The 14,975-nt window shown below is 42.7% G+C and overlaps 8 non-coding genes across 8 annotated transcripts; all 8 read right to left on the bottom strand.

Moving 5' to 3' along the window:
* Positions 1-728: 728 nt before the first annotated feature.
* On the bottom strand, positions 729-1,028 carry LOC147734169 (signal recognition particle RNA). Its single transcript, XR_015308226.1, has one exon.
* Positions 1,029-2,626: 1,598 nt separating this feature from the next.
* On the bottom strand, positions 2,627-2,925 carry LOC147734170 (signal recognition particle RNA). The gene has a single exon (XR_015307717.1).
* A 1,597-nt stretch (positions 2,926-4,522) lies between these two features.
* LOC147734171 (signal recognition particle RNA) lies at positions 4,523-4,822 on the bottom strand. The gene has a single exon (XR_015307967.1).
* A 1,598-nt stretch (positions 4,823-6,420) lies between these two features.
* Positions 6,421-6,720, bottom strand: LOC147734172 (signal recognition particle RNA). The gene has a single exon (XR_015308095.1).
* A 1,597-nt stretch (positions 6,721-8,317) lies between these two features.
* LOC147734173 (signal recognition particle RNA) lies at positions 8,318-8,617 on the bottom strand. The gene has a single exon (XR_015308191.1).
* A 1,600-nt stretch (positions 8,618-10,217) lies between these two features.
* LOC147734174 (signal recognition particle RNA) lies at positions 10,218-10,517 on the bottom strand. Its single transcript, XR_015307776.1, has one exon.
* A 1,598-nt stretch (positions 10,518-12,115) lies between these two features.
* On the bottom strand, positions 12,116-12,415 carry LOC147734175 (signal recognition particle RNA). The gene has a single exon (XR_015308144.1).
* Positions 12,416-14,013: 1,598 nt separating this feature from the next.
* LOC147734176 (signal recognition particle RNA) lies at positions 14,014-14,313 on the bottom strand. The gene has a single exon (XR_015307883.1).
* Between the last annotated feature and the right edge of the window lie 662 nt (positions 14,314-14,975).

Here is a 14,975-nt window from a genome sequence, read left to right on the forward strand (position 1 = left end):
TAACAAAAGTGATTCAAACAGATTTGTATACCTTTTCATAGGAGACTTCATGACGTATTTTATACTGTGCCAATGCAAGGTAGATTGAGTAATGATCTGGACAGCCCCATACTGGAGAACTGCAGCGCCTGTCAACCTGATCCCTTCTGCTGGTATTGTTAAACAACATCAAGATTTAAAAGTATTAAACCGCAAGAGTTGGCTGGAGTAAGGCCGAAGGCTCCAATGTTTGGGAGTTGCACAGTTCTCAGTCTTTTCATGTTTCTCTCAAAGAGCGAAGGGCCCTCTTATTTCTCCTTCTCATTCATATATGGAATTGAATGAGGGCTAATCAAAAAATGAATTAGAGCTGGACGTAGGAATGCAGCAGAAGACCCAGCAAATGCATTTCAAAGTTGCTCTTCTAAGGATACTTTTGTACTTGACAGATCAATTTAATCCTACAGGTGCTCTAAAATGAAGAATGCATTTCAGTCATTCTTGCAGAAAATCACACAGCCATCTATTCTAGGCTGCACAGAGTTTTCCGTCCTCTCCACCTGCTAGCTTGTTGTTGCAATATGTTGCAATTCTGGAGAATTGTCTGCTATGCTAGAATGCCAAGCCCTATTCAAATGTTCATTGTACTTCCTGCAAAAATATCAAAAGAAAAACAAAGATTTGGTTTTGGAAAAATAATTCATTACCATCTTGTAAAAATCAAAACGTTCACATTTGAGTCAAAAAAAGAGAGGCTAGGTCTCACTATTTTGCTCAAGCTGTGTTACACCTACTGCTCTCAGGTGCTGTCCTGCTACCGATGGGCATGGAAGCTTTGGCCTGCTCTGTTTCCAGCCTGGGTCGGTGCACCTCTCATTACACAACCTGAAATTCTAGAGCTCCCTCTAGAACACCATATTGATACCCAACGTAGCATGGACACCTGATCAACACAGCTGAGTGCAGCCCAGAACCCCTGAGCTCAAGCAATCCACAAGCCTCAGCCTCCCAAGTAGCTAGGACAACAGGCACACGCCACCATGCCATGCAAACACAGCACATGTCCTAATGATGAAATGCATTGCTTAAGTAAGGATAATGATAAAGTACGGTGTAATGAATTGATGGTATGCCAACCGTATTTCAAGAAAATCTATTTCACTATCCTGCAAAGAAAGGAAAATAATGTCTTATCAAGAAGCAGTGTGAATATGGGAAGGGCCTTTAAAAAAGATGTGGAGTTTCCTAAAGGAAAAGAAGAGGGTTGAACTGATTTAAGGGAGAGAGGAAGTAGGGTCAGAAAGTTTGTGAAGGGGATGTGAATACAATATAGATACTAGTATTTAGTGAGTGAGAGATAGGTAGAGGGAGAGAGGAGAAAGAAAGTGAGGGAGAAGAGCCAACTTAGGGCTGAGTTTCTCATTATCTGCCAGTGACTCCCTGTAGAACCTTACAGGCACAATTCAGGCTCTCCTGTAGCCAACCATCCCTTCTTGTTATGCCGAGCCAGCCAATGTTGAGAAAAGCAGCAAGGGTCACAATGATGGAAGACATCTGCCACATTGGAAGTTATAAAGTGGTATGGAGTGGGAGGGCTAGAAGAGTTATTATAAAGAATGAATATGCGTCATTCTGTTCTCTAGCCTCAACAGCTTCAAGAGAGTAACACTTGCTGGCCAAGAAGACCAATGTCAGTTCAGCTTGAGCAGGTGAAAGCTTGCCTGATTCTGCAAAAGGATGAGATTACGCTTTTGGGTTAGAAGTGGTTGCGGGCTACTGCATACTAAGAAACCGTTTATTGAGGTCCGGTTGGATTACTCGATCTTCTCCCACCTCAAAATCAGCTGTTAATTCAGTGTTCTATACCAATGAGCTATTTTTGTCCTCCCCGCCCCTTCCAGCGAATGGGTCCCCCTGACTAACAAAAGTGATTCAAACAGATTTGTATACCTTTTCATAGGAGACTTCATGAGGTATTTTATACTGTGCCAATGCAAGGTAGATTGAGTAATGATCTGGACAGCCCCATACTGGAGAACTGCAGCGCCTGTCAACCTGATCCCTTCTGCTGGTATTGTTAAACAACATCAAGATTTAAAAGTATTAAACCGCAAGAGTTGGCTGGAGTAAGGCCGAAGGCTCCAATGTTTGGGAGTTGCACAGTTCTCAGTCTTTTCATGTTTCTCTCAAAGAGCGAAGGGCCCTCTTATTTCTCCTTCTCATTCATATATGGAATTGAATGAGGGCTAATCAAAAAATGAATTAGAGCTGGACGTAGGAATGCAGCAGAAGACCCAGCAAACGCATTTCAAAGTTGCTCTTCTAAGGATACCTTTGTACTTGACAGATCAATTTAATCCTACAGGTGCTCTAAAATGAAGAATGCATTTCAGTCATCCTTGCAGAAAATCACACAGCCATCTATTCTAGGCTGCACAGAGTTTTCCGTCCTCTCCACCTGCTAGCTTGTTGTTGCAATATGTGTCAATTCTGGAGAATTGTCTGCTATGCTAGAATGCCCGGCCCTATTCAAATGTTCATTGTACTTCCTGCAAAAATATCAAAAGAAAAACAAAGATTTGGTTTTGGAAAAATAATTCATTACCATCTTGTAAAAATCAAAACGTTCACATTTGATTCAAAAAAAGAGAGGCTAGGTCTCACTATTTTGCTCAAGCTGTGTTACACCTACTGCTCTCAGGTGCTGTCCTGCTACCGATGGGCATGGAAGCTTTGGCCTGCTCTGTTTCCAGCCTGGGTTGGTGCACCTCTCAATACACAACCTGAAATTCTAGAGCTCCCTCTAGAACACCATATTGATACCCAACGTAGCATGGACACCTGATCAACACAGCTGAGTGCAGCCCAGAACCCCTGAGCTCAAGCAACCACAAGCCTCAGCCTCCCAAGTAGCTAGGACAACAGGCACTCGCCACCATGCCCGGCAAACACAGCACATGTCCTAATGATGAAATGCATTGCTTAAGTAAGGATAATGATAAAGTACGGTGTAATGAATTGATGGTATGCCAACCGTATTTCAAGAAAATCTATTTCACTATCCTGCAAAGAAAGGAAAATAATGTCTTATCAAGAAGCAGTGTGAATATGGGAAGGGCCTTTAAAAAGATGTGGAGTTTCCTAAAGGAAAAGAAGAGGGTTGAACTGATTTAAGGGAGAGAGGAAGTAGGGTCAGAAAGTTTGTGAAGGGGATGTGAATACAATATAGATACTAGTATTTAGTGAGTGAGAGATAGGTAGAGGGAGAGAGGAGAAAGAAAGTGAGGGAGAAGAGCCAACTTAGGGCTGAGTTTCTCATTATCTGCCAGTGACTCCCTGTAGAACCTTACAGGCACAATTCAGGCTCTCCTGTAGCCATCCATCCCTTCTTGTTATGCCGAGCCAGCCAATGTTGAGAAAAGCAGCAAGGGTCACAATGATGGAAGACATCTGCCACATTGGAAGTTATAAAGTGGTATGCAGTGGGAGGGCTAGAAGAGTTATTATAAAGAATGAATATGCGTCATTCTGTTCTCTAGCCTCAACAGCTTCAAGAGAGTAACTCTTGCTGGCCAAGAAGACCAATGTCAGTTCAGCTTGAGCAGGTGAAAGCTTGCCTGATTCTGCAAAAGGATGAGATTACGCTTTTGGGTTAGAAGTGGTTGCGGGCTACTGCATACTAAGAAACCGTTTATTGAGGTCCGGTTGGATTACTCGATCTTCTCCCACCTCAAAATCAGCTGCTAATTCAGTGTTCTATACCAATGAGCTATTTTTGTCCTCCCTGCCCCTTCCAGCGAATGGGTCCCCCTGACTAACAAAAGTGATTCAAACAGATTTGTATACCTTTTCATAGGAGACTTCATGACGTATTTTATACTGTGCCAATGCAAGGTAGATTGAGTAATGATCTGGACAGCCCCATACTGGAGAACTGCAGCGCCTGTCAACCTGATCCCTTCTGCTGGTATTGTTAAACAACATCAAGATTTAAAAGTATTAAACCGCAAGAGTTGGCTGGAGTAAGGCCGAAGGCTCCAATGTTTGGGAGTTGCACAGTTCTCAGTCTTTTCATGTTTCTCTCAAAGAGCGAAGGGCCCTCTTATTTCTCCTTCTCATTCATATATGGAATTGAATGAGGGCTAATCAAAAAATGAATTAGAGCTGGACGTAGGAATGCAGCAGAAGACCCAGCAAATGCATTTCAAAGTTGCTCTTCTAAGGATACTTTTGTACTTGACAGATCAATTTAATCCTACAGGTGCTCTAAAATGAAGAATGCATTTCAGTCATTCTTGCAGAAAATCACACAGCCATCTATTCTAGGCTGCACAGAGTTTTCCGTCCTCTCCACCTGCTAGCTTGTTGTTGCAATATGTTGCAATTCTGGAGAATTGTCTGCTATGCTAGAATGCCCAGCCCTATTCAAATGTTCATTGTACTTCCTGCAAAAATATCAAAAGAAAAACAAAGATTTGGTTTTGGAAAAATAATTCATTACCATCTTGTAAAAATCAAAACGTTCACATTTGAGTCAAAAAGAGAGAGGCTAGGTCTCACTATTTTGCTCAAGCTGTGTTACACCTACTGCTCTCAGGTGCTGTCCTGCTACTGATGGGCATGGAAGCTTTGGCCTGCTCTGTTTCCAGCCTGGGTCGGTGCACCTCTCATTACACAACCTGAAATTCTAGAGCTCCCTCTAGAACACCATATTGATACCCAACGTAGCATGGACACCTGATCAACACAGCTGAGTGCAGCCCAGAACCCCTGAGCTCAAGCAATCCACAAGCCTCAGCCTCCCTAGTAGCTAGGACAACAGGCACACGCCACCATGCCCGGCAAACACAGCACATGTCCTAATGATGAAATGCATTGCTTAAGTAAGGATAATGATAAAGTACGGTGTAATGAATTGATGGTATGCCAACCGTATTTCAAGAAAATCTATTTCACTATCCTGCAAAGAAAGGAAAATAATGTCTCATCAAGAAGCAGTGTGAATATGGGAAGGGCCTTTAAAAAAGATGTGGAGTTTCCTAAAGGAAAAGAAGAGGGTTGAACTGATTTAAGGGAGAGAGGAAGTAGGGTCAGAAAGTTTGTGAAGGGGATGTGAATACAATATAGATACTAGTATTTAGTGAGTGAGAGATAGGTAGAGGGAGAGAGGAGAAAGAAAGTGAGGGAGAAGAGCCAACTTAGGGCTGAGTTTCTCATTATCTGCCAGTGACTCCCTGTAGAACCTTACAGGCACAATTCAAGCTCTCCTGTAGCCAACCATCCCTTCTTGTTATGCCGAGCCAGCCAATGTTGAGAAAAGCAGCAAGGGTCACAATGATGGAAGACATCTGCCACATTGGAAGTTATAAAGTGGTATGGAGTGGGAGGGCTAGAAGAGTTATTATAAAGAATGAATATGCGTCATTCTGTTCTCTAGCCTCAACAGCTTCAAGAGAGTAACACTTGCTGGCCAAGAAGACCAATGTCAGTTCAGCTTGAGCAGGTGAAAGCTTGCCTGATTCTGCAAAAGGATGAGATTACGCTTTTGGGTTAGAAGTGGTTGCGGGCTACTGCATACTAAGAAACCGTTTATTGAGGTCCGGTTGGATTACTCGATCTTCTCCCACCTCAAAATCAGCTGTTAATTCAGTGTTCTATACCAATGAGCTATTTTTGTCCTCCCTGCCCCTTCCAGCGAATGGGTCCCCCTGACTAACAAAAGTGATTCAAACAGATTTGTATACCTTTTCATAGGAGACTTCATGACGTATTTTATACTGTGCCAATGCAAGGTAGATTGAGTAATGATCTGGACAGCCCCATACTGGAGAACTGCAGCGCCTGTCAACCTGATCCCTTCTGCTGGTATTGTTAAACAACATCAAGATTTAAAAGTATTAAACCGCAAGAGTTGGCTGGAGTAAGGCCGAAGGCTCCAATGTTTGGGAGTTGCACAGTTCTCAGTCTTTTCATGTTTCTCTCAAAGAGCGAAGGGCCCTCTTATTTCTCCTTCTCATTCATATATGGAATTGAATGAGGGCTAATCAAAAAATGAATTAGAGCTGGACGTAGGAATGCAGCAGAAGACCCAGCAAACGCATTTCAAAGTTGCTCTTCTAAGGATACCTTTGTACTTGACAGATCAATTTAATCCTACAGGTGCTCTAAAATGAAGAATGCATTTCAGTCATCCTTGCAGAAAATCACACAGCCATCTATTCTAGGCTGCACAGAGTTTTCCGTCCTCTCCACCTGCTAGCTTGTTGTTGCAATATGTCGCAATTCTGGAGAATTGTCTGCTATGCTAGAATGCCCGGCCCAGTTCAAATGTTCATTGTACTTCCTGCAAAAATATCAAAAGAAAAACAAAGATTTGGTTTTGGAAAAATAATTCATTACCATCTTGTAAAAATCAAAACGTTCACATTTGAGTCAAAAAAAGAGAGGCTAGGTCTCACTATTTTGCTCAAGCTGTGTTACACCTACTGCTCTCAGGTGCTGTCCTGCTACCGATGGGCATGGAAGCTTTGGCCTGCTCTGTTTCCAGCCTGGGTCGGTGCACCTCTCTTTACACAACCTGAAATTCTAGAGCTCCCTCTAGAACACCATATTGATACCCAACGTAGAATGGACACCTGATCAACACAGCTGAGTGCAGCCCAGAACCCCTGAGCTCAAGCAATCCACAAGCCTCAGCCTCCCAAGTAGCTAGGACAACAGGCACACGCCACCATGCCCGGCAAACACAGCACATGTCCTAATGATGAAATGCATTGCTTAAGTAAGGATAATGATAAAGTACGGTGTAATGAATTGATGGTATGCCAACCGTATTTCAAGAAAATCTATTTCACTATCCTGCAAAGAAAGGAAAATAATGTCTTATCAAGAAGCAGTGTGAATATGGGAAGGGCCTTTAAAAAGATGTGGAGTTTCCTAAAGGAAAAGAAGAGGGTTGAACTGATTTAAGGGAGAGAGGAAGTAGGGTCAGAAAGTTTGTGAAGGGGATGTGAATACAATATAGATACTAGTATTTAGTGAGTGAGAGATAGGTAGAGGGAGAAAGGAGAAAGAAAGTGAGGGAGAAGAGCCAACTTAGGGCTGAGTTTCTCATTATCTGCCAGTGACTCCCTGTAGAACCTTACAGGCACAATTCAGGCTCTTCTGTAGCCATCCATCCCTTCTTGTTATGCCGAGCCAGCCAATGTTGAGAAAAGCAGCAAGGGTCACAATGATGGAAGACATCTGCCACATTGGAAGTTATAAAGTGGTATGCAGTGGGAGGGCTAGAAGAGTTATTATAAAGAATGAATATGCGTCATTCTGTTCTCTAGCCTCAACAGCTTCAAGAGAGTAACTCTTGCTGGCTAAGAAGACCAATGTCAGTTCAGCTTGAGCAGGTGAAAGCTTGCCTGATTCTGCAAAAGGATGAGATTACGCTTTTGGGTTAGAAGTGGTTGCGAGCTACTGCATACTAAGAAACCGTTTATTGAGGTCCGGTTGGATTACTCGATCTTCTCCCACCTCAAAATCAGCTGCTAATTCAGTGTTCTATACCAATGAGCTATTTTTGTCCTCCCTGCCCCTTCCAGCGAATGGGTCCCCCTGACTAACAAAAGTGATGCAAACAGATTTGTATACCTTTTCATAGGAGACTTCATGACGTATTTTATACTGTGCCAATGCAAGGTAGATTGAGTAATGATCTGGACAGCCCCATACTGGAGAACTGCAGCGCCTGTCAACCTGATCCCTTCTGCTGGTATTGTTAAACAACATCAAGATTTAAAAGTATTAAACCGCAAGAGTTGGCTGGAGTAAGGCCGAAGGCTCCAATGTTTGGGAGTTGCACAGTTCTCAGTCTTTTCATGTTTCTCTCAAAGAGCGAAGGGCCCTCTTATTTCTCCTTCTCATTCATATATGGAATTGAATGAGGGCTAATCAAAAAATGAATTAGAGCTGGACGTAGGAATGCAGCAGAAGACCCAGCAAATGCATTTCAAAGTTGCTCTTCTAAGGATACTTTTGTACTTGACAGATCAATTTAATCCTACAGGTGCTCTAAAATGAAGAATGCATTTCAGTCATTCTTGCAGAAAATCACACAGCCATCTATTCTAGGCTGCACAGAGTTTTCCGTCCTCTCCACCTGCTAGCTTGTTGTTGCAATATGTTGCAATTCTGGAGAATTGTCTGCTATGCTAGAATGCCCAGCCCTATTCAAATGTTCATTGTACTTCCTGCAAAAATATCAAAAGAAAAACAAAGATTTGGTTTTGGAAAAATAATTCATTACCATCTTGTAAAAATCAAAACGTTCACATTTGAGTCAAAAAAAGAGAGGCTAGGTCTCACTATTTTGCTCAAGCTGTGTTACACCTACTGCTCTCAGGTGCTGTCCTGCTACTGATGGGCATGGAAGCTTTGGCCTGCTCTGTTTCCAGCCTGGGTAGGTGCACCTCTCATTACACAACCTGAAATTCTAGAGCTCCCTCTAGAACACCATATTGATACCCAACGTAGCATGGACACCTGATCAACACAGCTGAGTGCAGCCCAGAACCCCTGAGCTCAAGCAATCCACAAGCCTCAGCCTCCCAAGTAGCTAGGACAACAGGCACACGCCACCATGCCCGGCAAACACAGCACATGTCCTAATGATGAAATGCATTGCTTAAGTAAGGATAATGATAAAGTACGGTGTAATGAATTGATGGTATGCCAACCGTATTTCAAGAAAATCTATTTCACTATCCTGCAAAGAAAGGAAAATAATGTCTTATCAAGAAGCAGTGTGAATATGGGAAGGGCCTTTAAAAAAGATGTGGAGTTTCCTAAAGGAAAAGAAGAGGGTTGAACTGATTTAAGGGAGAGAGGAAGTAGGGTCAGAAAGTTTGTGAAGGGGATGTGAATACAATATAGATACTAGTATTTAGTGAGTGAGAGATAGGTAGAGGGAGAGAGGAGAAAGAAAGTGAGGGAGAAGAGCCAACTTAGGGCTGAGTTTCTCATTATCTGCCAGTGACTCCCTGTAGAACCTTACAGGCACAATTCAAGCTCTCCTGTAGCCAACCATCCCTTCTTGTTATGCCGAGCCAGCCAATGTTGAGAAAAGCAGCAAGGGTCACAATGATGGAAGACATCTGCCACATTGGAAGTTATAAAGTGGTATGGAGTGGGAGGGCTAGAAGAGTTATTATAAAGAATGAATATGCGTCATTCTGTTCTCTAGCCTCAACAGCTTCAAGAGAGTAACACTTGCTGGCCAAGAAGACCAATGTCAGTTCAGCTTGAGCAGGTGAAAGCTTGCCTGATTCTGCAAAAGGATGAGATTACGCTTTTGGGTTAGAAGTGGTTGCGGGCTACTGCATACTAAGAAACCGTTTATTGAGGTCCGGTTGGTTTATTCGATCTTCTCCCACCTCAAAATCAGCTGCTAATTCAGTGTTCTATACCAATGAGCTATTTTTGTCCTCCCTGCCCCTTCCAGCGAATGGGTCCCCCTGACTAACAAAAGTGATTCAAACAGATTTGTATACCTTTTCATAGGAGACTTCATGACGTATTTTATACTGTGCCAATGCAAGGTAGATTGAGTAATGATCTGGACAGCCCCATACTGGAGAACTGCAGCGCCTGTCAACCTGATCCCTTCTGCTGGTATTGTTAAACAACATCAAGATTTAAAAGTATTAAACCGCAAGAGTTGGCTGGAGTATGGCCGAAGGCTCCAATGTTTGGGAGTTGCACAGTTCTCAGTCTTTTCATGTTTCTCTCAAAGAGCGAAGGGCCCTCTTATTATTTTCCTTCTCATTCATATATGGAATTGAATGAGGGCTAATCAAAAAATGAATTAGAGCTGGACGTAGGAATGCAGCAGAAGACCCAGCAAACGCATTTCAAAGTTACTCTTCTAAGGATACCTTTGTACTTGACAGATCAATTTAATCCTACAGGTGCTCTAAAATGAAGAATGCATTTCAGTCATCCTTGCAGAAAATCACACAGCCATCTATTCTAGGCTGCACAGAGTTTTCCGTCCTCTCCACCTGCTAGCTTGTTGTTGCAATATGTCGCAATTCTGGAGAATTGTCTGCTATGCTAGAATGCCCGGCCCAGTTCAAATGTTCATTGTACTTCCTGCAAAAATATCAAAAGAAAAACAAAGATTTGGTTTTGGAAAAATAATTCATTACCATCTTGTGAAAATCAAAACGTTCACATTTGAGTCAAAAAAAGAGAGTCTAGGTCTCACTATTTTGCTCAAGCTGTGTTACACCTACTGCTCTCAGGTGCTGTCCTGCTACCGATGGGCATGGAAGCTTTGGCCTGCTCTGTTTCCAGCCTGGGTCGGTGCACCTCTCTTTACACAACCTGAAATTCTAGAGCTCCCTCTAGAACACCCTATTGATACCCAATGTAGCATGGACACCTGATCAACACAGCTGAGTGCAGTCCAGAACCCCTGAGCTCATGCAATCCACAAGCCTCAGCCTCCCAAGTAGCTAGGACAACAGGCACACGCCACCATGCCTGGCAAATACAGCACATATCCTAATGATGAAATGCATTGCTTAAGTAAGCATAATGATAAAGTACGGTGTAATGAATTGATGGTATGCCAACCGTATTTCAAGAAAATCTATTTCACTATCCTTCAAAGAAAGGAAAATAATGTCTTATCAAGAAGCAGTGTGAATATGGGAAGGGCCTTTAAAAAAGATGTGGAGTTTCCTAAAGGAAAAGAAGAGGGTTGAACTGATTTAAGGGAGAGAGGAAGTAGGGTCAGAAAGTTTGTGAAGGGGATGTGAATACAATATAGATACTAGTATTTAGTGAGTGAGAGATAGGTAGAGGGAGAGAGGAGATAGAAAGTGAGGGAGAAGAGCCAACTTAGGGCTGAGTTTCTCATTATCTGCCAGTGACTCCCTGTAGAACCTTACAGGCACAATTCAGGCTCTCCTGTAGCCATCCATCCCTTCTTGTTATGCCGAGCCAGCCAATGTCGAAAAAAGCAGCAAGGGTCACAATGATGGAAGACATCTGCCACATTGGAAGTTATAAAGTGGTATGGAGTGGGAGGGCTAGAAGAGTTATTATAAAGAATGAATTTGCGTCATTCTGTTCTCTAGCCTCAACAGCTTCAAGAGAGTAACTCTTGCTGGCCAAGAAGACCAATGTCAGTTCAGCTTGAGCAGGTAAAAGCTTGCCTGATTCTGCAAAAGGATGAGATTACGCTTTTGGGTTAGAAGTGGTTGCGGGCTACTGCATATTAAGAAACCGTTTATTGAGGTCCGGTTGGATTACTCGATCTTCTCCCACCTCAAAATCAGCTGTTAATTCAGTGTTCTATACCAATGAGCTATTTTTGTCCTCCCTGCCCCTTCCAGCGAATGGGTCCCCCTGACTAACAAAAGTGATTCAAACAGATTTGTATACCTTTTCATAGGAGACTTCATGACGTATTTTATACTGTGCCAATGCAAGGTAGATTGAGTAATGATCTGGACAGCCCCATACTGGAGAACTGCAGCGCCTGTCAACCTGATCCCTTCTGCTGGTATTGTTAAACAACATCAAGATTTGAAAGTATTAAACCGCAAGAGTTGGCTGGAGTAAGGCCGAAGGCTCCAATGTTTGGGAGTTGCACAGTTCTCAGTCTTTTCATGTTTCTCTCAAAGAGCGAAGGGCCCTCTTATTTCTCCTTCTCATTCATATATGGAATTGAATGAGGGCTAATCAAAAAATGAATTAGAGCTGGACGTAGGAATGCAGCAGAAGACCCAGCAAATGCATTTCAAAGTTGCTCTTCTAAGGATACCTTTGTACTTGACAGATCAATTTAATCCTACAGGTGCTCTAAAATGAAGAATGCATTTCAGTCATCCTTGCAGAAAATCACACAGCCATCTATTCTAGGCTGCACAGAGTTTTCAGTTCACTCCACCTGCTAGCTTGTTGTTGCAATATGTCGCAATTCTGGAGAATTGTCTGCTATGCTAGAATGCCCGGCCCAGTTCAAATGTTCATTATACTTACTGCAAAAATATCAAAAGAAAAACAAAGATTTGGTTTTGGAAAAATAATTCATTACCATCTTGTAAAAATCAAAACGTTCACATTTGAGTCAAAAAAAGAGAGGCTAGGTCTCACTATTTTGCTCAAGCTGTGTTACACCTACTGCTCTCAGGTGCTGTCCTGCTACCGATGGGCATGGACATTTCGGCCTGCTCTGTTTCCAGCCTGGGTCGGTGCACCTCTCATTACACAACCTGAAATTCTAGAGCTCCCTCTAGAACACCATATTGATACCCAACATAGCATGGACACCTGATCAACACAGCAGAGTGCAGCCCAGAACCCCTGAGCTCAAGCAATCCACAAGCCTCAGCCTCCCAAGTAGCTAGGACAACAGGCACACACCACCATGCCCGGCAAACACAGCACATGTCCTAATGATGAAATGCATTGCTTAAGTAAGGATAATGATAAAGTACGGTGTAATGAATTGATGGTATGCCAACCGTATTTCAAGAAAATCTATTTCACTATCCTTCAAAGAAAGGAAAATAATGTCTTATCAAGAAGCAGTGTGAATATGGGAAGGGCCTTTAAAAAAGATGTGGAGTTTCCTAAAGGAAAAGAAGAGGGTTGAACTGATTTAAGGGAGAGAGGAAGTAGGGTCAGAAAGTTTGTGAAGGGGTTGTGAATACAATATAGATACTAGTATTTAGAGAGTGAGAGATAGGTAGAGGGAGAGAGGAGAAAGAAAGTGAGAGAGAAGAGCCAACTTAGGGCTGAGTTTCTCATTATCTGCCAGTGACTCCCTGTAGAACCTTACAGGCACAATTCAGGCTCTCCTGTAACCATCCATCCCTTCTTGTTATGCCGAGCCAGCCAATGTTGAGAAAAGTAGCAAGGGTCACAATGATGGAAGACATCTGCCACATTGGAAGTTATAAAGTGGTATGCAGTGGGAGGGCTAGAAGAGTTATTATAAAGAATGAATATGCGTCATTCTGTTCTCTAGCCTCAACAGCTTCAAGAGAGTAACTCTTGCTGGCCAAGAAGACCAATGTCAGTTCAGCTTGAGCAGGTGAAAGCTTACCTGATTCTGCAAAAGGATGAGATTACGCTTTTGGGTTAGAAGTGGTTGCGGGCTACTGCATACTAAGAAACCGTTTATTGAGGTCCGGTTGGATTACTCGATCTTCTCCCACCTCAAAATCAGCTGCTAATTCAGTGTTCTATACCAATGAGCTATTTTTGTCCTCCCTGCCCCTTCCAGCGAATGGGTCCCCCTGACTAACAAAAGTGATTCAAACAGATTTGTATACCTTTTCATAGGAGACTTCATGATGTATTTTATACTGTGCCAATGCAAGGTAGATTGAGTAATGATCTGGACAGCCCCATACTGGAGAACTGCAGCGCCTGTCAACCTGATCCCTTCTGCTGGTATTGTTAAACAACATCAAGATTTAAAAGTATTAAACCGCAAGAGTTGGCTGGAGTAAGGCCGAAGGCTCCAATGTTTGGGAGTTGCACAGTTCTCAGTCTTTTCATGTTCCTCTCAAAGAGCGAAGGGCCCTCTTATTTCTCCTTCTCATTCATATATGGAATTGAATGAGGGCTAATCAAAAAATGAATTAGAGCTGGACGTAGGAATGCAGCAGAAGACCCAGCAAATGCATTTCAAAGTTGCTCTTCTAAGGATACTTTTGTACTTGACAGATCAATTTAATCCTACAGGTGCTCTAAAATGAAGAATGCATTTCAGTCATTCTTGCAGAAAATCACACAGCCATCTATTCTAGGCTGCACAGAGTTTTCCGTCCTCTCCACCTGCTAGCTTGTTGTTGCAATATGTTGCAATTCTGGAGAATTGTCTGCTATGCTAGAATGCCCAGCCCTATTCAAATGTTCATTGTACTTCCTGCAAAAATATCAAAAGAAAAACAAAGATTTGGTTTTGGAAAAATAATTCATTACCATCTTGTGAAAATCAAAACGTTCACATTTGAGTCAAAAAAAGAGAGGCTAGGTCTCACTATTTTGCTCAAGCTGTGTTACACCTACTGCTCTCAGGTGCTGTCCTGCTACCGATGGGCATGGAAGCTTTGGCCTGCTCTGTTTCCAGCCTGGGTCGGTGCACCTCTCATTACACAACCTGAAATTCTAGAGCTCCCTCTAGAACACCATATTGATACCCAACGTAGCATGGACACCTGATCAACACAGCTGAGTGCAGCCCAGAACCCCTGAGCTCAAGCAATCCACAAGCCTCAGCCTCCCAAGTAGCTAGGACAACAGGCACACGCCACCATGCCTGGCAAACACAGCACATGTCCTAATGATGAAATGCATTGCTTAAGAAAGGATAATGATAAAGTACGGTGTAATGAATTGATGGTATGCCAACCGTATTTCAAGAAAATCTATTTCACTATCCTTCAAAGAAAGGAAAATAATGTCTTATCAAGAAGCAGTGTGAATATGGGAAGGGCCTTTAAAAAAGATGTGGAGTTTCCTAAAGGAAAAGAAGAGGGTTGAACTGATTTAAGGGAGAGAGGAAATAGGGTCAGAAAGTTTGTGAAGGGGATGTGAATACAATATAGATACTAGTATTTAGAGAGTGAGAGATAGGTAGAGGGAGAGAGGAGAAAGAAAGTGAGAGAGAAGAGCCAACTTAGGGCTGAGTTTCTCATTATCTGCCAGTGACTCCCTGTAGAACCTTACAGGCACAATTCAGGCTCTCCTGTAGCCATCCATCCCTTCTTGTTATGCCGAGCCAGCCAATGTTGAGAAAAGTAGCAAGGGTCACAATGATGGAAGACATCTGCAACATTGGAAGTTATAAAGTGGTATGGAGTGGGAGGGCTAGAAGAGTTATTATAAAGAATGAATACGCGTCATTCTGTTCTCTAGCCTCAACAGCTTCAAGAGAGGAACTCTTGCTGGCCGAGAAGACCAATGTCAGTTCAGCTTGAGCAGGT

Source organism: Lissotriton vulgaris, chromosome 1_2 (assembly GCF_964263255.1).
Source record: "Lissotriton vulgaris chromosome 1_2, aLisVul1.2, whole genome shotgun sequence".
NCBI lineage: Eukaryota > Metazoa > Chordata > Amphibia > Caudata > Salamandridae > Lissotriton > Lissotriton vulgaris.